Source organism: Solanum lycopersicum, chromosome 7 (genome assembly GCF_036512215.1).
Source record: "Solanum lycopersicum chromosome 7, SLM_r2.1".
NCBI lineage: Eukaryota > Viridiplantae > Streptophyta > Magnoliopsida > Solanales > Solanaceae > Solanum > Solanum lycopersicum.
Window position 1 is genome coordinate 35105005 of NC_090806.1, and position 26634 is coordinate 35131638.

The window sequence follows — 26634 nt, forward strand, 5'->3', positions numbered from 1 at the left end:
CACAGAAGAGAAAGTTTCATTTTAATCGATGCCAGCCTGCTGAGTATAGCCCTTAACAACCAGCCTGTCCTTGAACCTTTCCACACTACCATATTCCTTATGTTTCTTCTTTTACACCCTTTTACAATCAATTTCACTCTTGCCTTGGGGTAAAGGAACCAGTTCCTAAGTATTGTTTGCATACAATGCTTCAAATTCTTATGTCGTTGCCTTTTGCCAAGCAGGATGCAAGACTACCTCCTTATCAGAAGAAGGTTCACAATCATGTGAAATATTTTCAATCAAGTGCTGACATCAGAACACAAGGAGGTGAAGTAAACACTACCATGGTTGGACATAAAATAAGTGAGAGTGAGAACTAGAGGCATTTGAAGAGGAGTGTATATTAGGTAAAGTGTGATCATAATGTTTCAGGTAGTTAGGGGTATGAAGTGATCTAGTTGTTCTTCTAAGGGTAGTGCATTATTACAAGATGAAATAGATGCATGTTTAGGTTTTGAGGTGATTAATGTATTGGTGGGAGGTTGAATATCAGGAGTTGTAGGTGAGAGTGTGTTTTCAACTGTGTTAGCAATTACTTGATTTGTACTAAAGTCATGAGATGTGTTAATGTCCAGTGATTCATCATTATAAAAAATGCCAGTTTAATTAGGCATGCAAGCAGAGTTGTTAGAGGAGTGAACTAAGAGTTATAAAACTTAATGGAAAGTAGAACCATTAGGACATAGGACAAAAGGAAACACAGACTCATGAAAAACATCTCTTGACACATGAACTCTCTGGTGTCTACTTAAACCTTGTATCCTTTTCTATTTAAGGGATATCCAACAAAAATGTGTTGTGTTTCCCTTGGTTCAAACTTATCTTTATGAATTTTCAAAGTAGTAGAAAAGCATAGACAACAAAAACTCCTAATGTGAGAATATGTAGGGTGTGTATGGTACATGAGCTCATAAGGTGTCCTATTTTGTAAAACTTTTGAAGGCAACCTATTAATGATGTATGTTTCTGTATGTACACACTCTCCCCAGTATTGCATGGGCAATTTGGACTGAAACAAGAGTACTCTTGTTGTTTCAAGAAGGAACTTGTGTTTTCTTTAAACTACACCATTTTGTTGAGGTGTGTAAGGACAAGACTTTTGGTGTATTATTCGTTTCTCTTGGAAAAAATGAGTGGCTTCAGTAGATGTGAATTCAAGACTATTATCAAACCTAAGAATCTTCAAATTAGTAAGAAATTAGTTTCCACAAGTGATACAAAAGCTTTGGTTGTTTGTAGGGCATTACTTTTAGACCTTAGCAATTGTGTCCAAGTTGATCTAGAGAAATAATCTACCATGGTCAAAAATCATGATAACCATCATGAGTGGGAATGTAGTATGGTCCCTATAGATCAACATATAGCAATTCAAAAACTTTGATTGTGTTGGTTGTACTTTCTAGAAATGGCATTCTAGTTTGCCTAGACATGGGACATATGGAACAAGTAAAGGGTTGTCTAGGTGAGAAATGTAGAGGTATAGTTTGGATGATTCCCATCTTTACAAAAGGTACATGGCCTAGTCTAGCATGACACAGAGTTCATCTCTGTGAGAGTTATCAGATATAACAACAAAAGTAGAGCAATTAGTAGTATGATATGGAGAATCAAAACTAGAACAACCTTCTTTATTTAAAAGAAAATATTATTTTACAAGAAATGATGGTGCCGGAAGATCATTACATTTTACTAAAGAAGAAAATGTATGGCAATGATTTGAAGAATCATGAGATTTCTTGTTGCTATAATGAGATGGACAACAGTTGTGATACTTTGAACATAAGAAGTACAAGACATTCTTGGCTCTACCAAGTTCCAGAGGGATCATCAGAGAAGAGCCATACAACAAACAAGAAACACTGTAAAAACTTGCCACACCTTTAAGTTGAAACACAAAATAGTGAACTGAAATTAGATTGAATTTGAAACTACGTACATAAAACACTAATGGCAGAGTTAAAACTGGACTTAAACAAACTTCACCAACTTCACCATTCGGTAAACTTATATGAAATGGATATGGAAATGATCTAATATTTGTGAGTGTGGATTTATTGTATGTCATGTGATGTGATTATCCTGAGTCTATAATCCAAGAATCAACAGTTAACTTTGCACATTTATAAGAAAGATCACCTATCTCAATAATAGAGGAATAACAAACAAGTATACCTACAAGGTTCACAGCTCCATTCAACATGTTTTCTAGAGTGTCTGAAGTTCCATGTCCAACATGCACTGATCCTAAAAGGTTAAGCAATTGTTCATATTGACATTTAGACAAATTCAATGGCATTTACCTCTTTAACCCAGGATTCTCTTCATATTTACTTCCATCATTCTTAGAAATAAATACATTTGTTGCAAGACAATATTCTTTCCCTTTGAGAATTTGAAATTGGGTTGATATCCATGTAGCTTATAGCATTATGTCTTTTGTGTTTCCTGTTCTTCTGCAGAAATCACAACACAGAGAAGCTCTGCTAGTACTGGAATTTCCTGTAAAAACATTTGTGTTAGTTGAACTTCCAGATGTTCCTGCATTTTATCTAGATGAATTATAAATGAGTCTGGGTCATCCTTTTGTACTTTCATTGTTGCAAGAGGAGGCAAAAAAAATTCAAATAGTTCGACTCCAAGACAGTATGATTATGAGGATTCACTTCACTCTGTTTTTCCTCTTGAGATAATATGGCAAAATCTTGTACCATGCTAGGTAGTGTGTTCATCATGATAATGTTCCCCCTAATGGCAGTGTACATTTCATTCTGCCCCATTAGAAAATGGATTAGTCTTCTATTGTTTTCAGCCTTGACTAACTTCACCTTTCCACACAGGTGCATACACAATTGCATTAAGAACTTACATCAACAGTGCTCATTTCTTCCCATAATTTCTTGAATCTCGTATAATAACCAATAATATCCAAGGTGCCTTGCACAAGATCATTTATCTCTTTTTGAAGTTGATAGATCTTACAAACATTTGTTTGGTAGTACCTTTCCTCCAATTCACACCATAATTCCTATGAAGTACTAACATACTGCAGGTTGTCTCTTAGATCTGGTGATAGTGAATTAAGAATCCAAGAGATCACCATGTCATCACAACTTTCCCACTGCTAAAAACTAGGATCAGCAGGATTAGGTCTTATAATTTTTCAATTGATGAATCCTATTTTACTCTTAAAAAACAAAGTTCTAAGAATAGCTCTCCTCCAAGATCTATAATCAGTACCTTCGAAAACAACAGGCAACGGAGATAAACTTGCATTCTCAGATGGATGCAAGTAAAGAGGGCTAGAACTATCCATCCTACCAGTGGATGTGAAACTATTATGTATTATATCAACTTGAATATAAACCATGGTGAATCTAGATCGTGTTTGAATTAACAAAATTTAATACGAGAAAAAATACAAGTTGAGGAAAACAAAACTCAAAGACAGAAAGAAGCAACAATGTCGATTTAATTATCAACAATCTCAGAAAACTCAAAAAATCAAATATAAACTAGATGTAAAACTCACAGAGTGATGTAGATGTGGAAAAAGATCAGGATCTATGTCCACAACTCTAATATCATGAGAAAATAAGTAGTCTATGATCAACACATAATTGAGTTCTTCTGTTGATGAGCTTTAAGCTCATATGATGAAGGGTGAAGAATAAGAAGATTCTGTAAAAAAAAACTATGTGTAAAAAATTATTTTCATTTCATGTGTATTGAGTACTAAATATTACATGAGGATCTATATATATAGATACACAAGCCAAAACTAGCTAGCTAATAAACTTTTGTAGCTGACTCTAACTAACAATGTATAGTAATAACTAGTTTTGTGAAGATACGGTAATAATTAACTTATATTCTTATCAATATATACCCTCAAAAAACTTAACCATTAAAAATAAGGACAAAACCCCAATGAAAATATTCTCTTTAACAAGCACCAACAATCGAGAAGGAGGACTAATGATCACCGGGAGAGTAATTAAGAGATTTTTGAATGTTTCTATGAAAGGTATTGTAGTGACATTTCATATTCTTGGAGAATTTGAAGAAAGATGCTTGGAAAAAAATAGTGATCTTTGTATTGAAGGAGCTATTTCCATCCTTAAAAGAGTTGACTAGCTTGAGCAACTTATTTATAGTAGAGATCCCTTGGTTCAACCCATCCATGGAAATATGGAGCTTGACTACATTGGTATTGTTGTCCTTATGAAGACGACGGATCTTCTCTACAGTTCCTGGATAATCTCTAAACTATTTTCCATTGCAAGCAATCTAGTCTTGATGTAATTTGTAGACTACAGAAATTGAGTACTAAAGTCTCTGAAGATCCTTATTAATTTGATGGTTCTTGCCTTGTATTTCATGGATTCATTTTGTGCCATTTCTCACTATAACTAGCACTTAACCCATGCTTGAAAATTTGTGAGTATCATAGATTGTAGAAATATCAACTTCAAGTGATTTAAACTTAGAGAGATTGGCCAAAAAGTCACAGAATCCTAGAGATAAGACCATAACATAGGCTAGCAGTAGCATTTCAGTTCTTTAAATTTTATACCATGAATTCTTAAACCACGTAATTCTTTTTTTAAGAAGACAATAGAGAATGAGCACATCACTGGTTTAGATGTTGCTCAAGTACCCCTTTCGGGGAACCAAAGTGGTAGTTATTATGTGGGCCAAGATATGATTCTAGAAGCAAAGAGATAGATGCTCAAATAAAAAAAGTTGAAACTTGGTTCTACCACATGTTGTTTTGGACATTTTAATTTTATCATGCCATATGTCATTCATGTAAGGAACAATGTCAGAAAATATTGTACCTAACACATCATTGAGTAACAATTCATTCATAAGAAACGCTACTTTCAAAACAAGAATTTCAAAATGAGCAATATCTATAAAGACTTGATATTATTATAAACTGACGAACAACTTCTTCATAAAACTCAAAACCGTAAAGAGTAAAGATAAAGCTTGCTTCAAATATTTGAGATATGAACTTACCTGTTAATAAGAACCCTTCAGCTGACTAAAATTAACAACTCATCCAGGAACTACAGGTTGATTTCTGAAAGCTTTATTCTTGTTCATATGCTCAATGCATCAAAACCTTAAAATTTGCATTTCCTTTGAGAGGGAGATCTAAATACATCAGGATGCAATTTCTTGGTATACTTCTTCTTCTTGAAGGATGATCTCTTCTTGGAGGAAAGATATGGAGAGTAAGAGCTGTCTTTTGTAAGAATCAAAAGAAACTAAATGAATGTCATGATCAAGGGTTTCGGAAGCTTGTTGAAGGCTCTTCTGAAACCCTTAACCATGAAATTCTTTCACTTACTTCTGATTCTTCATAAGACACCTCTCTAACCGCCTGTCTCTTTCCTTAAACAAGAGACCACCCTTCATTATGAAAAAAGATATCAAGAAATTCTTTCCCAATATGTCTGATCTCTCTATCTAAAGGACATGTAAAGGTTGTCAAGTGTTGAGCATAAGAACATGTATGAATCTTTGCAATACCAACCAATAAATCCTAGTTGAGTTGTTAATCTTAGTTGGTTGAAGGATTCTCATTGTCCAATGGATACTTTTCTCAAGGCTCGGAGTTATCTTTGCTCTTTATTCTATGTGGTTTTGATTTTATGAAGAAGTTGTTCATTTTGTAATGCAAATCTCCGAGTCTCTCGTGATAGTGGTATGATGGAAACTCTGGTTATAGAAGGTGGTATTATTATGAACAAATCATTATTCAAAATTGTGTTTCATACTAAATTTTTTGGCATCGTTCCCTACATGTATGACATCTATCCTAGAGATGTGAAGTTTATCTAAAAGTGTCCAAATCATATATATCATTTCCAATAGTCCCTCAATCTCTATGTATCGAGAATCACATTATGGACCACATCACCAGTAGTATGGTTCCAAAAATAAATCTATGATAAGCATTTCAACATGTGATGTGTTTGTTCCCTATCACCTCCTTAAGAAATATAACATTAATATGGCTATGTGGTTTATGGAATTTATTTTTGAAAGTGCATAGGATTCAAATTCTACTGCTACCCTACCCTATGGGCTTTTATCACTAGGATTTTGGTGGACTGTTTGGTTAAACTCTCTAAGTTTAAAAAATTGAAGTTTCAGCAACATATGACATTGTACCTTTCAAAGCATGGGTTAGTGAAAAATTAGACAAGAAGGATTTTGTCAAATCTAAGGTAGAAATCATCAAGGTAACAAGGATCTTCATTAACTCAATTTGTTAAGAATGCAGATGATATCAATACCTGATTGCTTGCTGCGGAAAATTAGTTACACATAATGAAGGAAACTACTGAGAAGATTCTTTGTCTTCACAAGTATATACGAACAGTGGTGGAGTCAGTATTTTCAATAAGGGGGTTCAAAATCAGAAAAAGTAGACACACGATATAATCGAACGGGTTTCAACAACTAATGTATATACCTAAAAAAAATTTAGCCATGCATAAATCTTTTAATTTTCTGCTGAAGGGGGCTCGGATGACCCCCTAATTGGTAGGTAGCTCCGCCACTATATATGAAGGCATGCATCATATTTCCATGGATGTGTAAAATAGCAATGGATCTCTATTGTGAATAAGATTCTCAAGCAATGCAACCTTCTCAAGGCTAGAGTTAGCTCCTCCAATACTTAGTATTGATTTCTCTGTTCAAAAATATTACACCACTTCTCCAAGAATGTTGAATGTTCCCATAATACCTTACGTGGAAATGTTCTCAACACTTTTAAATACTTTCTCGATGATCATTTATCTTCCTTCTTCTTTATTTTTGGCGCTCATTTAAGATAATATTTTCATTGGGGTTTTCCCCAAAATTTATTTTTGGTTGTCTATTTTGAGGTTAATATACTCTCTTAAAATTGTTATGTTATTTGTTTTTGACTATATATGCATATTTTTTCAACTATGTATATCTATAATTCAATTATGAGTTTCTATGCTACTTCTTCATCATACAAAAGGGGAAGAAAACAAATAATTATCTTAGACAAGGGAAATAACCAAAAAGGGGGAGCTTCACATTCAAACAGGGATGTCTACTTTAAATTTGATCCTTTTCATCTATGTATCAATTGTCATCGTCAAAGGGCGGAGCATTGTTAGTAGTATATACTCAAATTTTATAAATGGAAATTAACCTAAGGTAATCCTACTGGAAAATAAGTAAACAAAATATGTAGATGATGCCATGACAGAAAATATTACAAATGAAATATATTATAGCAAACCAAGCTAAACGAAATCAACGAAGGGGAGTAAATCAAGTACCAATCAAATCTGCAAAAGGAAGAATTGTACCATAATGGAGATGGATAGATGTTTGTTGTGTGAGAAGTGTTTTCCAAAAGATTACTGAGCTAAAGTTGTGCATACTTAAGTCTTTCTACTCACATGCTTCCAACAAAAGCATTAGAAGAAAAGACGCCATTTGAAGGTTGTTATGGTTATAAACCTTTTTTAAAATATCTCCAAGTGTTTGATTATTGTGATTTACTTATGTTCCTCAGGCTAAAAGAGATAAGTTGGATAAAAAGACGGAAGCTGGAACATTTGTGGGATACAACACTATTTCTAAGTCTTATACGGTTTTTCAACCTCATACAAGGAAAATCCTGATAAGTAGAAATGTTTGTTTCATGGAGGATGAACAATGGAACTTGAAAGAAGTAGAACCAACTTTCATTCCAAATCAAAGTACAATGCTCCAGCTAAAAAAGATGAACTGATCGATGATATCCCAGTAAGAGGCACACAGTCTCTCACTGATATCAATCAGAGAAGTAATGTGGTTGTTCTTGAGCAAACTAATTCTTGGGAAGCAGAGAAAGATCCAAAATGGAGAGTTGCAATGAAGAAGGAACACAACATGATTGACAAGAATCAGACATGGAAACTTATGAAAAGGCTTGAAGACAGGGAAGTCATTGGAGTGAAGTGAATTGTCGAAACCAAGTTAAATGTAGATGGATCAATCAACTAGAACAAAGTCAGACTAGTCGTTAAGGGGTATGCTCAAATTTTTGGTATTGATTTTAATGATACATTTGCTCCTGTTGCTAGATTAGAAACCATCAGATTATTGTTGTCTATAGCTGCATAGAATGGTTGGAATTCTTGAATGGCATTCTTAATGAGGAAATTTATGTTGAGCAACCTGAAGGATTTGAAATCAAAGAGAATGAAGATGAAATGTATCATCTCATAAAAGCTTTTTACCTAAATCAGGCACCAAGAGCTTCTTACAGTCGAATTGATGAGCATTTGATTCAACTGGGCTTTAGAAAATTCCTTAGTGCAGCTACTCTCTCTACATTAAAGGTGATGAGGTTAATTTTATTTTTATCTCAATATATGTAGATGATCTACTGGTTACTGGATGTAATAATGAACTTGTCAATAAATTTAAAGAATATATGCAACATACTTTTGAGATGATGGATTCGGGAGAAATAGTGTATTTTATGGTGATGGAAATCAAGAAAAAGCAAAATGAAGTGTTCATCAATCAAAAAAAAGTATGCAAAAGACATTTTGACAAAGTTCAGAATGGAAAATTGCAAAGAGAAATCTACTCCAATGTGTCAAAAGGAGAAATTGAGTGAGAATGATGAAGATGAAAAAGTGGATGAGACTCTTTACAGGAGTTTGGTTTGTTGTCTCATATATATATTACTACAGCTAGACCTGACGTTTAATATGTTAAAAGACTTTTATCTAAGTTCAGCAATTGTGCAACTGATACTCATTTTAAAGCAGGTAAAAGGGTGATAACATATGTTAAGGGAAAATTGATTTTTGGAATCAAGTTCTATGCGAATAAAAAGTATGTGTTGCAGGGGTATTCTGATAGTGATTGGGTGGCTCTTTCGATGACATAAAATGTACTTTTTGTTATTCTTTTATTCTTGGATAAGCAATATTTTCTTGGTGTTCTAAGAAGAAAGAGATTGTTGCTGAATCGACGACTGAAGCTGAACTCATAGAAGCAACAACTGCTCTAAATCAAGCCTTATGACTTAGAAAAGTACTACTTGATATGAATTTAAAGCAAGAAAACTACAAAAAGGTGTTTGTGAATAATCAAGCAGCTATTGCTATCTCAATTATTTCGGTTTTTCATGATAAGACCAATCATTTTAATATCAAACTACTCTTTGTCAGAGACACGCATAAAGAAAGATCTATTGTGTTAAAGTACTGCAATACATATCTTCAACTGGTGGATGTTTTTACCAAAGCCTTGTCAAGGAGCAGATTCGAGTTTCTCCGAGAAAGACTTGGAATTTGCAGCAACTGAAGGAAGGAGGAGTATTGATTAATTGTACTTCCTGAAGTAATTAGTCAATACAAGTTATTGCATTTTCTCTAACTTCTTAGCCATTGTAACATTTTAAGCTAGTTGTTTGTTTATTGGAATTAAATTGCTATTTTGAAGAGTTTGTTTATCATAAAATCATGTCCAAAGTAGTGTCTTAGATATAGGCTTTAGTTAGTTTTTTTTTTGTTGTTGTTTTTGCATTTAAACACCATTTTTGTTCAATTAAAATATTATATTTCCACAAGAAAATACTTTCTTCTCTTCTTCTTCTCTTTATTTCTGTTTATAGAGTTGAAGTTCAATCAAAGAACTACAAGGCATTTTTCCTAAGAATACTTCTCTCTCTTCTTTTATGTCATCCCAGGCATATTGTACTTCTTTCTTGTGCACATACTCCTCAACAAAATGGATTGCTCAGAGAAATAACAGAAATTTAATTGAAATATCTCAAACACTGCTCATTCAGAATCATGTCCCTTTACATTTTGAGGTTGATGTTGTTATTACTGCATACTATTTAATAAGTGCAAGCCTTTATCTATTTTGCGGTACCATATTCCTCACTCAGTCCTTTTGTCCGAACCAAAACATGTGTGTTTAATTGGACCTGTTATGTTCATAATCTTAACAATGGAAAAGATAAAGTTTAGCATAATACTTTTAAATATGTCATTCTTAGGTATTCTCACGACAAAAAAGTTATTACTGTTTTGATACCTCTATCAATAAGTACTTGATTTTTGTCGATGTTACTTTTTATCCTAGAATTCTCTGTAGTTTTCTCCTAATACAGAAAATTAGAAGGTCATAATATTCCTTCCCATTCAAATTATTCCAAACCCAACTCCACCTCAAAATTATAAAGTCTATTTTTGAAGACCTTAACCTCCTATTGAACTTGCTAATCCAGTTGGTATTTGTAACAATGATACATGCCACAAAGAAATCTTGATTACTCATTACGTACTCCAACAATCGCTTTTGCATTTGGCAGCATTTATCCAATGATCTTCCCATTTCTCTTCGCAAAGGTACTAAAACTACTATCAATCAAACTCCTATTTATTCTTATTTAAGTTATCATCATTTGTCACCTTCGTATCATGCTTTACTTACTAGCTTATTATCAGTCAAAGTTCCTAAGACTGTGGAAGAAGCACCAATCGTCTAGGTTAGCGTCAAGCTATGATCGAGGCGATGACTGTTTTTCTGGATAATGGAGCTTGGGCTCTTGTTCTTTTACCTTGAGGCAAAAGATAGTTGGTTGTCATTGGGTATTCACAGTTAAGGTAGGTTTGGATTGAGCTATTGTTCGTCTTAAAGCAACATTCGTTGCTAACGGATACAACTCATATTTATGTCATAAATTTGGGGATACTTTGTCACTAGTTTCTAATATGGCTCTATCCATTTTCTCATCTCTATGGAAACAATGAATCATTGGCCTCTTTTTCAACTGGACATTAATACTTCATGGAGAACTTACGGAAGAGTCATATATGGAGCAACAATTAGTGTTTGTGGCTAAGGAGGAGTCTAGACTATTTTCTAAACTTTGTTGATCCCTCTATGGTCTCAAGCAATTTCCTAGAGCATGGTTTGGTCGTTATTGAGTTGTTGTCTAACAGTTTGAAATAATCTAAGCATAAGATGATCACTCTATATTATATAGGCATTCCTCTCATGGAAAATATCCTATTTTAATTGTTTATGTTAATGATATTATTATCACATGAGATTATTATGAAGGTATTGCTCAAGTCAAACTCTCAAGTAACTTTAATACAAAGGATTTGAGCAAGTTAGAATATTTTCTGGGCATTAAAGAGGCACACTTTAGCCATGGTATTACTCATAAGGAAATCTTTGCTAGATATTTTTGAAGATGTTTGTATGTTGGATTGAAAACATTTGGACAATCTAATGGATCCTAATAATATGTTTATTTCAGGATAGGGGGAGCCTCTAAAAGATCCTAGTAGTTATCGAAGACTTGTTGGCAAACTTAACCATCCTACGATAACAAGACCAGACATCTCATTTATTGTTAGTGTAGTCAGCCAATTTTGGAATCACCTTGTGATAGTCACTCGAATTTAGTGAGTAACATCTTGCAATATATCAAAAGCTCTCTGGGGCAAGGTTTATTATATAAAGATAAGGGATACACCTACATTTTTGGATATTATAATGCAGATTGGGCAGGATTTCCTTCTGACATATGATCCACTACAGGTTATTGTATTCTAATTTGAGGCAATCTAATATCTTAGAAAGGTAAAGCGCAAGTTGTCGTAGCTATATCAAGCATAAAAGAAAAGTATAGAGCTATGACACTAGCTTAATATGAGCTTAAATGTTTGAGACAACTTCTTCAATAATTAAAAATGGAAGCACTTGAATCGGTTACATTGATTTGTGATAGCCAAGTTGCACTGCATATCACTTCTAATGCAGTGTTCCATTGACAAAGATTTTCACTTCATTCGAGAGAAGATTGAGTCTAAAGACATCATCATAAGTTTTTTCAAATCAAAATGTAACACCCCCAATTCAAAAAGGCGAGTAGCAGTTTCCTGGTGCTAGACATGAGCGCAACCCACGACCCATGGATGGGACCACATATCGTAGGTATGGTATGTGGGCGGGCACCCAATTATGGGTTCAAGCAATTGGAAAAACGTCCTAAATGGACCACCGGTGTGACCACGGTCCGTGGTCAAGGGAATGTGGTATAGACCCCCCAAAGTGACTTCCTGACAACTATCGATCGTCGAGCAGGACGGACCGTCGATCATTCCAAGGTCCGTCGACTAGTGTTCGTGCGTCATGCTTTGCGATTATTTTTAAGGAGAGGTTGGGTCTTTTATTAATTAATCAAATCTAAACTACATCATTTTACCCTTCAATAAGACATGTATATAAAAATTTTCAAACATAAATTAGCCCATTCACTTCATTCTCTCAAAACTCACCACTGAAGAACTCTCTAATAATTTTCAATAATAATTCTCTCTCTGTAAAGCTTGAAGAACAATGATTAAACCTAGGTTTCAATTCAACTCTCAATTCCTCCATTGAATATTAGATATTGACTTCAAGGTATCATATGTACCATCCATGGATTCTTTCCATTCATGGAGTTCCTAAATTCCTCTATTTTCAAAGTTAGATTTTCTCCATTGATTTAGGCTTTTCTTCAATTATCGTGGGTTTTTTATTATTAATTTAAAAGATTTAATTATAGTACATATCTAAAAATCTCCCAGACACAAAAATTGAGGAATTTCCTAACCTCGTAGGGTCCCTCCCCTTTGCCTCTGATAATCCTTCTGATCACCGGACTCCACTTTTTTTTCTCTTCTTACCTCCCTCTTTGCAATCGTTGGAATACACTATTAATTTTGCAATTAGATTCATAGCCTACGACATCTCAAAAACACTTGGCACGGGGGGAGATTGGTACGCTTGGACAAAGAAAAATAGGAAATCCGTTACAAGAACAACTTTCAGTGAGAAGACAATGGAATGGATCGTGCAGACTCTGCGGGAGGCATCACTAAAAAGGGGGAACACGGTGAAGAGATGGAAGAAAAAGACACTATTTCAGAAGTTTTCTACTCCAGGAACTACAACAATATGGGAGCTACATCAGTCTAATAAATGTGAGAGGCAAGAGAAGGGGAGTAATTATCAGACCTAAATTATCATTCAATTCACGGTGGTTTAGCATTGAGGAAAAGGTGAGGACATTCATTAATAGTGACAAAAAGAAAAGGAGCATAAAGAACCATAGGCTAGTGAACAGGGACATTCGGTATGCTATAGTTATAAAAGGCTTTAAATGGGCTAACAAGGAGTCAAAAGTTTCTAAAAAAGAAGAAGGCATATCTGTAGGGAGATAGAATCTTTGCTAAAGATGACCCTGAGAAGTATAGTGAAGTGCGAAAGAGGAGTTTGTGGATGACTTTGAACCCTGAATTGGACAAAATGATGACTCTCGCAGAATTCAGGGGATGGGCAAATCGACTATGGAAACAAACACACAAACATTTATGAAATGGGCAGTGGGATCTTCTTATTTGAGTTTGCACTGCTGGTACATCAGAGAAAGTGATCAAAGGAGACTGGGAGTGGATGAATAAGCCAGTTACCCTCCAATGGTGGAACCCAACAATAAGTACGAGAAGCATGAGGGGTACGAAAAAGCTAGACTTGGGTAAGAATTTTAGGGTTACCATTGCAATTCTGGGACCATAAAATTTTAAAGGCTATCAAAGATTTTTGTGGGTAGTGGGTAGAGACAGAAGAGAAAATCCAATTTAGAAATCATCTCAAGTGGGAAAGAATCAGAATCAAAGGAGGTGGAGTAAACATACCCAAAGAAGTGACCATTGATGGGGGTGAAATATGTTATACGATGTAAATTTAGACTGAATCGCCGGCAAGGGTGTTTGGCACAGAAGATTGGAATCCTAAAGTCACTACCCAGAGGATACGAGGCGGAGACCACTGGGTAAAGATGTGAACTTTCTACAAAGTCAAAAAGCAACAAACATAGCAGGCGAATCACGTGTTTTGATAGAAGGGCATGGGAAGATTTGAAAACAAGTTAGAGAGCGGGCCAGGCCGAGCCAAACTCAAAACAAAGCCAGGTTCAAAGTCTTGGACCAGAGAAAACCAAAAAATGGGGTCTTTAAAATAAAAAGTTTGACATAATATGAGATAAACATGGGAGTTTTGTCGAAGGGTTAAAATACATTAAGGAATTAGCGTCTCGGTTCCTACATGTGTACAATAAAATGGAAGAAGCGAATATGGTGGACAACATCAATAGCTCTACAAATCTTAGTTATGGTGGGTAGATTATTCAGATGAAACAGTATGTTGAACCAACTCGCAATAAAGCAAAGGAGATCGACCAAACTAAATATGTTGGGAGAACTTAGGATTAAAAAATTGACAGAAGAAGGCTTGCAAATTTAGCCGATTCATAAGTCTAAGTTGGAATACATACAAAGTCTTGGTGAACAGTCAGACACATAGGTCGAAGCATCTAATTGGATAATCTCACATATTTTGGAACGCAACAGAACTTACGGAATTGCGTTGAAAGGTTTTAGGGGAGAAACACATACAGTACTGATGAAGCTCAATGAAAGAAAGAGGGATTGGAGAAGAAAGGGTAAAATAGTGAAGCATCAATTTCTCAACACAGTGGACTTGGCAAGAATGAACTTAAGAATTTGCAGTCAAATTTGAATGAGGAAGTTGAATGTGTAAGAAACAGAGAGAGAGCCCAGCCACTATTTCTCAAATAAAACTAAATATATTATTATGTAATGTTAGGGGGAATAACATGATTTCGACAAGGAGTATGCTTAAGCGATCTCTATGTAGATGGAGAGTTGATATTTGTTTATTTCAACAGACAAAAATCAACAAGGATGTAGACAAGATTGCAAAACAATTGTGGACCAGTAGATTGATGAGGTTTGGGTATATCGAAGCCGATGGAAGTAGTGGGGGTCTAGATTATATGGGACTCAAGAATTTGGGTGGGCAGTAGTGTAGAGGAAGGCATATTCTCAATTACATACAAATCCAAAGTTGTCCAAGATGGGTTTTGTTTGTTTCTCACTGGTGTGTATTCTCCACATACTAGAATTGAAAAAATAGAATGATGAGAAGAAACTTCTGCAGTTAGGGAGATATGTGGAGGTCCGTAGGTCACATGTGCGGACTTCAACACTATTAGAACAACGGCATAAAGGAGATGATTCAGGAGAATAACCAATGTCATGATTTGTTTCTCGAGGTGGATGGAGGATATGGAAATATATGACTCTTGTTTAAAGAATGGGAATTTCACATTGTTTAGGGGCCTAACAATCACAATATTGCTATGTTGAATAGGTTTCTCTACTCAACTGAGTGGGAAGAACAATTCAAAAATATTAGACAACAAATTATGCCTAGAGTTATATCTGACCACAACCCTATTATGCTACAATGTGGGGACTGGGAACAGATGAAGCCTTACTTCAAATTTGAGAATTGGTGGATTAATGTAAAAGGTTTCAAAGATTTAATTTAGGACTGGTTGAATGACTTTGTTGTGGAAGGATGCCCAGACTTAAAACTTAGCATGAAATTAAAGATGCTAAAGCAAAAACTCAAAGAATGGAGCAGTGTTTTTGGGGAACTCATCAATAAGAAAATAGGCTGCTAAATGAGCTAGTTGAGATCGATTTATTCAGAATGATAGAATGTTGACAAAATATGAGATGATTATTAGAGCAACGACCCTAGCTAAGATAGTAGAGTTAGCAAAGAATGAAGAATCTAGGTGGAGACAGAAATCCAGAGTATTATGTCTAAAGCAAGGAGATAATAACACCATGTTTTTACAAAAAGTTGAAACAACACATAGGAGATACAACAACATCGATAGATTGGTTATTAGCGGGGAGGAGAGCAGAGATCCAAAAAAATCAAAGAGCATATAATTGATTTCTATAAAAAGCTATACACTGAATCTGAAAGTTGGAGGCCTCCTTTTGTGATGATGAATTGCCCCAGAATAAGTCAAAAGGATCAACACTTGATGCAGAGGCCATTCTCAGAAGAGAAAGTGGAACACATTCTCGAATTGTGTGATGGGGACAAAGCCCCCGACCAGATGGCTTTACTATGTGTTTCTTCAAGGAGTACTGGGACATCATAAAGGATGATCTGATGCAAACAATCCTTAAGTTTCATCAGAATGAAGTGTTTGAAATATCATTGAATTCCACTTTTGTGGCATTAATCTCTATGAAGTACGGAGCAGAGGAACTCATGAATTTTAGGCCAATAAGTTTGATTGGTGGAATGTACAAAGTTATCTAAGTTAATCACAGAAAGAATGAAAACAATTGTGGGATGGCTGATTAATTAACATCAAATGGCTTTTTTGAAGGATAGACAAATAATGGATGTTTCTTTATTGGCTAATGAGTTGGTAGACTCAAGGGTAAACAAAAAGATACAAGGTATCCTATGCAAATTTGACATAGAGAAGGCATACAGCCATGTAAACTAGAACTATTTATTTAATGTTCTAATTGATATGGGGTTTGGGAGGAAATGGGTGAATTGGATAAAGTTTTATATGTAAATAGTGAAGTTTTCATCCATTATAAATGGAGTCCAAAAGGTTTATTTCAATCACAATGGGGATTGAGACAAGGATATGCCATGTCCCCATTCTAAATCCTTCTATCAATGGAGGGACTCAAGTACATCGTTAGAAAGGCTAATGAATTGGGGTGGATAAAACATTTTAGTGCATATGATAACAGAGCAAATAACATGGAGATCACACACCTACTGTATGCAGCTGATTTTTTTTTTGTTATGTGGTGCAGAAGTGTCACAAATTAGTCATATGAGGGCAATAATAACTATATTTGAATCTATTTGAAGACTACATGTAAACTGGCAGAAGAGTTGCCAGTTCCTGTCAATCAAGTCAATAATATGCAAGTACTAGCCAACAACCTAGGCTGCTAACTGTCTTTTCTCCCACTCAACACTAGGGGATGCCTTTGTGAGTCAAGAAAAAAGAACTGCCAGTATGGAGTGAAGTCTTGGAAAAAAGTGAAAGTAAGATAACAAGGTGGAAGAGTCAATATTTGTCTCTCGGAGGTAGAATGACTCTCATAATATCAGTTTTGGATGCCTCTCAAACTTATATGCTGAGTCTTTTTCCACTACCAGAAAGTATTAGAATGAAAATCAAGTTAAGAAGGGTGTTCCTCTAGCAAGGGAACAAATAAAAGCAAGGATACAATCTGGTCAAATGGAAAAAGGTGATAATGATCACAGCAAAAGGAGGTATGGACATTAAGAATTTGAGTATTCAGAACACTAGTTTACTGCAAAAATGGTTGTGGAGATTCTGTTGCAAAGAAACAACTTTATGGAGGAGGTTCATAGTTGAGAAATATCGCTTGCAGAGCAATTGGATAACTGAAGAGGTGTATGCTACCTTTGGGTGATCAGTATGGAAAACTTTCAGGAGAATGTGGATTAATTTCAATGTGAAGGTGACTTTTAGAGTGGGGAATGGCCTGAAGATCAGTTTCTGGAATGGATCTGGTTAGGCGATATGAAAATGAGATTACTCTTTCTTAAATTGTACATTATTAGACTACAACATAATGACACAATAGCATAGATGTGGATCCCTCAAGGCTGAAACCTTATGTTTAGAAGGGCTCTAAATGATTGGGAGGTTGAAAGAGTAACAGACCTTCTTCCGTCCTTAAAACCCTTCCTTGGAATCAATGCGGAGCTCGACAAACTAGTTTGGAAATTGCATAAAAGTCTGGTTACTGTGAAAGAAACATCAACCATTTTTTGACAACAGTTTGGCCCTGGAAATTAATATGGAAAATTTTAAAAGCATGTATTGATAGATCTACATGAATTTATGATTAAATTCGTAGCTAGTTCATTTTTTCTAAATGTTGATGATTGAAAGTGGGTTTTGAGCCTTGAAAGGTAAATTATGGATTTATGCATTTTCTTATGAAATCTATGCAAATGTTATAAGGATGCTTTGAGAGTAAAGTATCAATGATGATGATGTTGATGTTTTATCAAAAGGATTTTCTCATAAACACATAAAAGCAACATCTGAAAGATTTTCTTACATAATAAAGGATTCTAAGGTTGAAAGGTCTTCTCAACTAATTGAATCAAATATTAATATATATCCTAATGAACTTAGCTTGGATTAGTTATTGAAAGATACCTTTGCATGAATGATGAATTATCTTGGATTGACAAAAAGACGTGTCTTTGTATGGATAATGAAAACAAGAAGGAAATGACTATTTTGTTGAATTTATGTTTAGCACCGACAGGTATTGAGATAAAAGCTCTTCCATTAGTAGGGGTTGTGTTAATCTCCTTATCCCTTACCTATGTTGCCCTATAGCATGATTGTCTAGATAGACATTACTAGTGGATCCACATTACCTCAAATTTATGGTTCGTACCTTGGCAAGTAGGACAACCCTTTACTATGTGGAAAACCCCAGAGATCATGTTATAGCGCACCTGGTCTCTATGTCAGCTAAGGCTAATTTTCACATTAATAATGAACTAAAGTTACTTCAAGAAGTATCTCATATGTGTTCAAAGGCTTTAAATGTAGTTTGCGTTTACCAGTGGTTTATGAGTGATGTTTTCTAACTCTTTTTCATGATTTAGTTTGATCAATTGCATGTCATTTAAGGAAATGTTCTCTTTTCTCATTATGTAAATTTTCTATGCATAGCTATTATAGTTGATCCATTATCTTCTATTAACGCATATTCTTGCCTACAATTTCCCAAATATAGGGTCCGACTGTCAGGGTTCTTATTTTCGTGGGTAGTGGTTGATTTCGAGGTTCCCGAGCTTTGGTGAGTCCTCATGCTTCAAGGATGGAGTTTTATTGTTTAATTTCTTTCATGTATTTCACTTTTGGATATGATGTATGGGCTAGGCCCAATTTCATTCTATTATACTACATAGATATTGAAATAAGTGTGTAGACTTTGGTTTTTCTTTTATAAAAATATCGGAGTTGGACTATTATTTTGCTTTTATCGTTCTATTTCTTATGTCATGACAACTAAGTGACTTGTATGGGGTCTTTTGGGTTCTATGTGTCATGTTACATCAAGGGGTACTCTTGGTCGTGATACAAAAGATCAATGGACGAATATTTTATCAAAATCACTCCAAAGATCTAGAATTAACAATATATGCGGCAAACTAGGAACATACGACTTATACGCTCCACCTTGAGAGGTACTGTTAATTGTTGTATATATTGATAATATAGATATGAGAATATTTAAATATGGAATGATTAAATAATCTAGATATGATAATTAGTTCTTTTATAGTAAAATAAATTTTATATATGAAGTAAATGTTTCTAGAGAGAATAAAAAATATGTAAAGTACTTATCTCAAACACAAACTAAATCGTGATGATAACACAACATTTAAAAAAGCAGGAACTATTAATTGAGGTGGTCGGTCCATTAATCTTTGTACTAGTCTAGGCCTAATATGCCCCCTAAGCTACATTCATGGATATATCTAATTAGTAAAGTAGGGTCCCTTGCCTTCCATGGGAACTTTTGTTCTCCCTTTCAATCCATATCATGTGATTCTATAAATTTGTCTTATTGTTTCTTCCCTTATCATGGTCAAAGAGAAGATCATTTCCTCCTTATTGCAAAATTAATAGAATCCTAAGACATGGGTTTAGGATATCAACACTCTAGAGCTGGAATTTCATTATTTAATGATGTATGGTTAAGTCTATTTTTCATAATTCTTGATACCGTATTTTGTACTATTAAGGAAATCCACTATTGCATGCATAAAATCATCATTTGTTTTCAGAAAGATACACTCTGTTTGAGATAAGATTAAAACAAAAAAAATAGTAAGACATGTAAATTGGAATGAATGAAGTACCATTCCGATGAGGAAAATGTAGTAAAGTTCACTATTCTAAAAAAAATCATTCAAATTTCCATTTTTCTCTTTTATATTTATGTTTACTCCTAAATTCGATGCTAGATTTCATGCTTACTAGTTACATGTATTTCCCTAGCAATCTAATAAAAGGTAATATATTTCTTATACCTTAACTCATTAGCTTTCTTTAGTTGATATGATTTGCAATAATATATAGCTAAGTGAACCATACGTCTAGATATGATTGAGATTAACTGATAGACTAATTAATATATAGACCCATTTTTGTTTCAAATTCCTACCATATGTATATGCTTGGGAATCTAATAATTGGATATGAATGAAAAGTTGCTTCTAAAGTTATTAGTTAGTTAGTGTTAAAAAAGCTGCATGTTTAGACTTGGTTTTTACGTTTGAAATCTCTTATTATCCATGATATATGCTATGTAATACTAATCTCTTAATCTTATTCTTTTGTTTTTATTGATTCTTTGGACAGTTGGTTCATAGAATTGTCGCAAAAATCAAATTCAAAATAGTATATATATCATACGATGATGTGGGTAATTAGTCAATATCTTGAGGCCAATAGAAACTTAGATGGAATGTATATCTTATTGAAGGAGGATTAAGAATAATTTTCCTAATATATTGAATCATGAGTAGTTATAAACAGATCTACTCAGTGAATTAATTATAAGCAGAAGATTGACCAGTGAATTTAGTAGCATAATGTTTCATATAGTTTAATTTGTAAAGATGTATTCAAAACTTGAACTGAAATAGTGAGCTTTATTGCAGCAAGTACTTTATAGATTTATAAAATAATGTAGACTTTTAATAGAATTGAGACCCTTAACATTTGAATTAACGAGTTGAAAACTAGTAAACCAACAATTGTTATTTGGAGTGACAAAAGATGTTTAACAAATACAGTGAAACCTCGCTACATTAATCAATAACTTTTCTAAGATAACATTTTTCTTTGAACCTGACTCACTAATAAAAAACAGTGTTTAGTGAAGGACGTAGCGACGAAATCAATTTCGTCGCTATATAACAATGGATTAGCAACGAAGTAGCCATTTTGTTGCAAAAATTACAAATAATTTTTTGAGTTATAATATAGCAACGGATTGGCAACGGAATATGTTCTTTGTCGCTAAATAATAACGGGAAACTTTGGCATCTTAATTTTAACTACGGATTTTACAACAAAGTAGGTTTTACAAATTAAATAATATTGCGACGGAATTAGTGACGGAAAAGCGTTCCTAGAATTCAAAATATATTATTAATGGAATTTGAATTATGTAGTGATGGAAAAATCCGTCGCTAAAATTTAATGTGAATAATTATATTTATTTTTAGCAACGGATGTCATAATCTATGACCATCGCTAAGTTTGTTGCTATTTCTTTAACCAAGCTAGCAGTCCATAGAAAACACAAAAAGGAAACAAAAAATTACAATCCCTAAAAATAGGGTTTTCTCTTAGTGAAAGCTCAGAACAGCAACAGCAGCTCAGTGAGAACTGCCGTCTATCAAGTAAAATTTTGATTACTCTTGTCTCCTCCTTTCGTTCGCCCATCTCAGGTGAAATGTGAAATTGCTCGTCTCCTTCATCCTCAGGTGAAAGTTGACCTCTATCTTTGATAATTTCTCTTTTTTCATATGTTCGGTGAGCTTCTAGTGCGGTGAAGAGGAGATGTTGACTTCTATTTGGTGAAAAACAACTGAGGGAATAGGATGGGGTTTTCAGGGATATGCCAAAATTAACGTAGTGCATTGGCTTGCTTCTACTTTGCTCTAATTTCTGATTTTGAAAATTTTTCAGATTTTTTTTAGTCTCTAACCTTGCTTGCTTATGCTTTGCTCGACGAAATTCTCGATATCGCGAAATAACGGTGATAAGAATTTTTTAAGCTTTTCACTTTCTGGTCGCTGCTCGGAGAAAGGTAATGTTTCCTCCATAATCTTCTCCTCATCTTCTTCTATTCATGGTATGTCTCACTACTCTGTTGTTGTATCATTGTTGTTTGTATATGAGAATTGATGACTTTAATTTGCTATACACGTGTTCTTAATGGATTTCCTTCATTCATAGTAATGTGGAAGCTTGATTTTATTGTTTAGTATTTAGTATTGTCGCTTATTTGTTCCTTTTTGTTTGAATCCATTTTCGGTGACCGCTCTTCGCTATGTTGTACAATCTCTGTTCTTTATTTTTATTGTCTGTAAGACTATGTTTTTACATTCAGTTTTGCTACTGTTAATGATGCTTTCTTTTCAAAATAAGGATAGAATCTTGAAGCTACCTAAGGTGAAGGTTGTTTGTGTTTTTTTTCGTTGTTGTTGATGTGGAGTAGCTTTTTTCAAATCCCTTGATCATTCTACGAATCGAATTTATGCTTCCATTTACCAAAATTTTATTTGATAGCTGCTAGTTATCCTTTCGTTCCTAAAACTCATCTCTTATTTATTTATTGTACTTAATAGCTACTAAGCTATTAAATATACAATAGAGTAACTTTTTTTTTTAGATTCAACGAAATGGCTTGAAAAGCATTTTAGTTTCTGATTTAGTGAGCATTAATTTAGCATGGTTGCATCAGTTAATTATTTTAGATGTATGAAATTCTCTCTGCTTTTATTTGATAATACAACTACTAATATTCGTGTGCAATTATCACGGGACAAGTCTTTCACCCTGTAGACCTTGTTTCTCTACTTTGTAGTATATATCTTTTTTTCATATGTTTACTTTGATAAATAGGAGTTCCTTTTAGCTTTTGAAATTGTTACCATTATTTTGTGAGATTTTTTATTTTATTTGTGTGTTTAAATACGTTTTATGCTATAAAAATCATCTCGAAATTATTTGATTTAATGAAATTAAGAAGGATTTTTTTTATCTTACCTGACACGCTTGAGTTGGTTAGTGTTGTGTGGTTTATTTGTAGAACTTAATTTAGTTTGAGTATTTTGGTGTTGAATATACTGATTTTGTAGAATTGGGGTTTAAAATTGCAATTTCAATTGAATTTTTTCTTTGCCTCAGCTTTCTCTCTCCTTCATCTATTTCCTCTAATTTGTATTTGTTTTGAAGGTAAATCATCTGGTGTATGTGAAGCTTGAAGAAAGACGTAGACATCCGGTAAATTTTCTATTTCCCCTTCTTCTTCTTTGCACTGTATTAAAAAGATTTTCTGTTGGAGATTTTCATGGAATATGCTTCTGTTTGTTGCTGATGAATTGTAGTATTGTCCCCAAATGCTTTTTTTGATCTAGTTTCTCACACACTGAAAAGTGTTGTTTGTACTGTAAATTATCTGTGATACTTTCATACATTTTGCTTGTCATCAATTTTGTGAGATTAATATAGTAGATAGTTTCAATAAGTTCATTATAACTAGAATGCTTCAGTAAGTTGATTTGAATCAAAATGTTGTAATTGTTCTATAAGTGACTAATATTAGAATGTTCCACTAATTTTTTTTGTAAGTTGATTGTAACTAATAATTTCTTTAATAGTTCGTAAGTTTTTGTTTAAGTCTTGCTAGTGAAAAATTTTAGAAATTGTTCTTGTTTTGCCGAAATGCATGTTTTGTTCTTATTTGATGAATATGAATGAGAGTACCTTCTGGTCAATGGTTTGTGCTTATTACTAATTTTATTATATTTTTTGTAAATTTAAAAAAATTTAGGAACATGAATAATCTAGGGCGTGGTTGGATGTATGATAGGTTGGATGGTTGAGGGTCTATAAATTCTAGTTTCTTAATTGGAGTGGATATGTTTATCCAATTTACATGCTAGCAATAGAATCGGATGAGCGGTAATAAATTTAGATGTCCATGTAAGAAATGTCACAACTTTAACTTCACGGATGTTGAAACGATTAACCAGCACCTTTATAATTCTGGATTTGTTGATAACTATTTTATGCGGAAACATCAAGGAGAAAAAAATATGATTGGTGAGATTTCTTTTGATCACGATCTCAATGTTGGTGCTACACCTAAATTAGGATATGATAATCCATACCGTGAAATGATTTTAGATGCAGTTGGTCCTAACTTTCCCCAAGGTTCAAGTTGGAAATCTTTTAGAAATACTAAACATGAGTCTTCTCATCCTTGTGAACCTTCAATGAAGGAAGATCCTAATCCCGAGTCCCAAAAATTATATGATTTGCTACAAGCAGCTGATGCAAAATTATGTCTCAGTTCTTCCCTCTCTAAACTTGTTGTTGTCTCTTGAATGTTAAATATCGAAATGGAGAACAATATGTCACAGAGATACTATAACCAAATGATTCAACTGTTGAAAGAGGTTTAACCTAAAGATAACATAGTGTTTGATATCTACTATTAGACCAAGAAGCTAGTGCGTATCTTGGGTTTGCCCGTTGAAAAGATTGATTGCTATGAATCAGGATGTATGTTATATTGTGATGATGATGAACACCTTAAATCTAGTACATTTTGTGTACATATAGATATAAGCGTCGTTTTGGCTCTCGTAAGAGGAAATTGATCCCTTACAACAAAATGTATTATTTTCCTTTGATTCTTAGATTGCAAAGATTGTATCCATCCCATGATACAGTTGCCGACATGAGATGACATCATGAGCATACAAAAGAAGATGGTGTAATGATTCATACATCAGAATTTGAGGCTTGGAAGCACTTAAATGACACTGATCCTTTTTCTGCTAAAGAACCAAGAAATGTAAGGTTAGGATTATGTACTAATGGTTTTCAACCATTTAGTCAGTCTAGGCCAGTGATTGTCATACCTTATAATTTACCCAGGAATATGTATGAAAGAGGCTTATGTATTCTTAACAATCATTGTTTCAGGGCCAAACAATCCCAAACATAAAATTGATGTTTATTTGCAGCCTCTAATAAAGGACTTGACTTTGTTCTGGGAGACGAGCGTGCAATCATTTTACATCTCAAAAAACTTTCAACTAAGGGCAGCTTTGATGTGGACAATCACTGACTATCCATCATATTATATGTTATCAAGATGTACAACTGTAGGTAAGTTAGCATGTCCCTTTTGTATGGAGGAAACAGAATCCTTTATATTGACACATCGTAGGATAACATCTTGGTTTGTCTGTCATCGGATGTTTCTTGACCAGCATCACCCATTTAGGAGAGATCATAAAAATTATCTCAAAGGCAAGCTGTCCAAAGATGACCATGGACCTATAGAATATGAGAGGAAATATTGAATCAAATTTGTGATTTGGACATAAGAAAAGCAATAGATTTAGATGCAGAACAAGTCAATCGAATAATATGCAAGTCTTGTGGATGGAAAAAGTGAAGCATCTTTTGTGATTTGCCTTATTGGAGTTCTAACATGATTCAACATAATCTTGATGTCATGCATATTGATAAAATGTCTTTGATAATGTATTTAACACTGTTACTTTTAATGACAAAACCAAAGACAATTCACAATCACGTCAACATACGGTAGAGTATTGTAATCGACATTAATTGGTAAAGGATAGTAAGGGAAATATTCCAAAGCTGTATATACGATAGATAAGGAAGCAAGAGTTATCTTGTTAAATTGGGTGAAAGGTGTAAAGTCTCCAGATGGTTATGTTCCCAATTTGGGTAGATGTCCAGAAAAAAATGTGAAAAGGATAAATGGCTTTAAAAGTTATTATTTTCATGTGTTCATGCGATGAATATTGTATATTACCTTTCGCGAACTACATCTTATTAATGTGTGGCAAGTACTTAAAGAATTGAGCCTATTTTTGAAAGATCTTATATCTACAACTCTACGAGTTGATGACACGGAGATATTAGAGAGAGACAACGCACAAATCTTGTGCAAGTTAGAATGTATAGTTCCTCCCAGATTCTTTGGCTCAATTGAACATCTTCCTGTACACCTTCCACATAAAGCAAGGATAGTTGGACCTCTACAATGTCGATGGATGTACCCTTTTAAAAGGTAAATGTAAAACTTAATATAATATTAGCTACTACTATGCTTTATATTTTATCTTCTAATGGAATGGTCCATACATTTTATATATTTAGGTATCTATGAACTCTTACAAGGATGATTGGAAATAAAGCTAGTGTTGAGGGTTCCATTTGTGAAGCATACTTGACGACATAGTCAAACAACTGTTTTCTCATTATTTTGAACCTCATGTCATGACACGTAATCATACCGTAGACCATAGTGATGATGGTGGAGATAAGGAAGATATTGAAGGAAATTTATCAACATTCTCCCTTCAAAGTCTACTATGGGGAGAAGCAAAAAAAAAGGATTTATCCCTCGAAGAAACAAAGGTTGCCAAAACTTATACCTTACTAAATTGTGAGGAGGTTGAGACATTTGTAATGTAATAGAAGTTAATTTTATTTTCTTAATAATATAACAATATCCTTAAATCACGAGTTTTAAATTGAACTTATTTTGTTGTAATGAAGTACGTTCTAGCAACATTTGCAAGAAGAATTTCTGAATCTACCTCAGGGTCAAATAGAAAAGAGTCTTGAAGAAAATTTCTCTATATGGTTCAAGTAATTTGTGAATAATGTGAAATTATCTTTTATACAATAACATGTTTAAATAAGTTTTAAAGTTTAGTAAGTCTTACATTTTTAAAAGAATAGGTCCAATGCAA

The 26634-nt window shown here is 33.9% G+C and overlaps 1 long non-coding RNA gene across 3 annotated transcripts; it reads left to right on the forward strand.

The window, feature by feature from the left end:
* Positions 1-21378: 21378 nt before the first annotated feature.
* LOC104648239 (uncharacterized) lies at positions 21379-26429 on the forward strand. 3 transcript variants are annotated; one of them, XR_003247450.2, is made up of 6 exons: positions 21379-21588; positions 21794-21914; positions 23066-23113; positions 24536-24697; positions 24824-25946; positions 26036-26429. It is a non-coding gene; the product is annotated as an uncharacterized lncRNA (long non-coding RNA). The 3 variants fall into 3 exon arrangements; XR_742340.4 differs by having other exon boundaries at positions 21379-21914; positions 26036-26428; XR_742342.4 differs by having other exon boundaries at positions 21379-21914; positions 24536-24692; positions 26036-26428.
* The last annotated feature ends 205 nt before the right edge of the window (positions 26430-26634 follow it).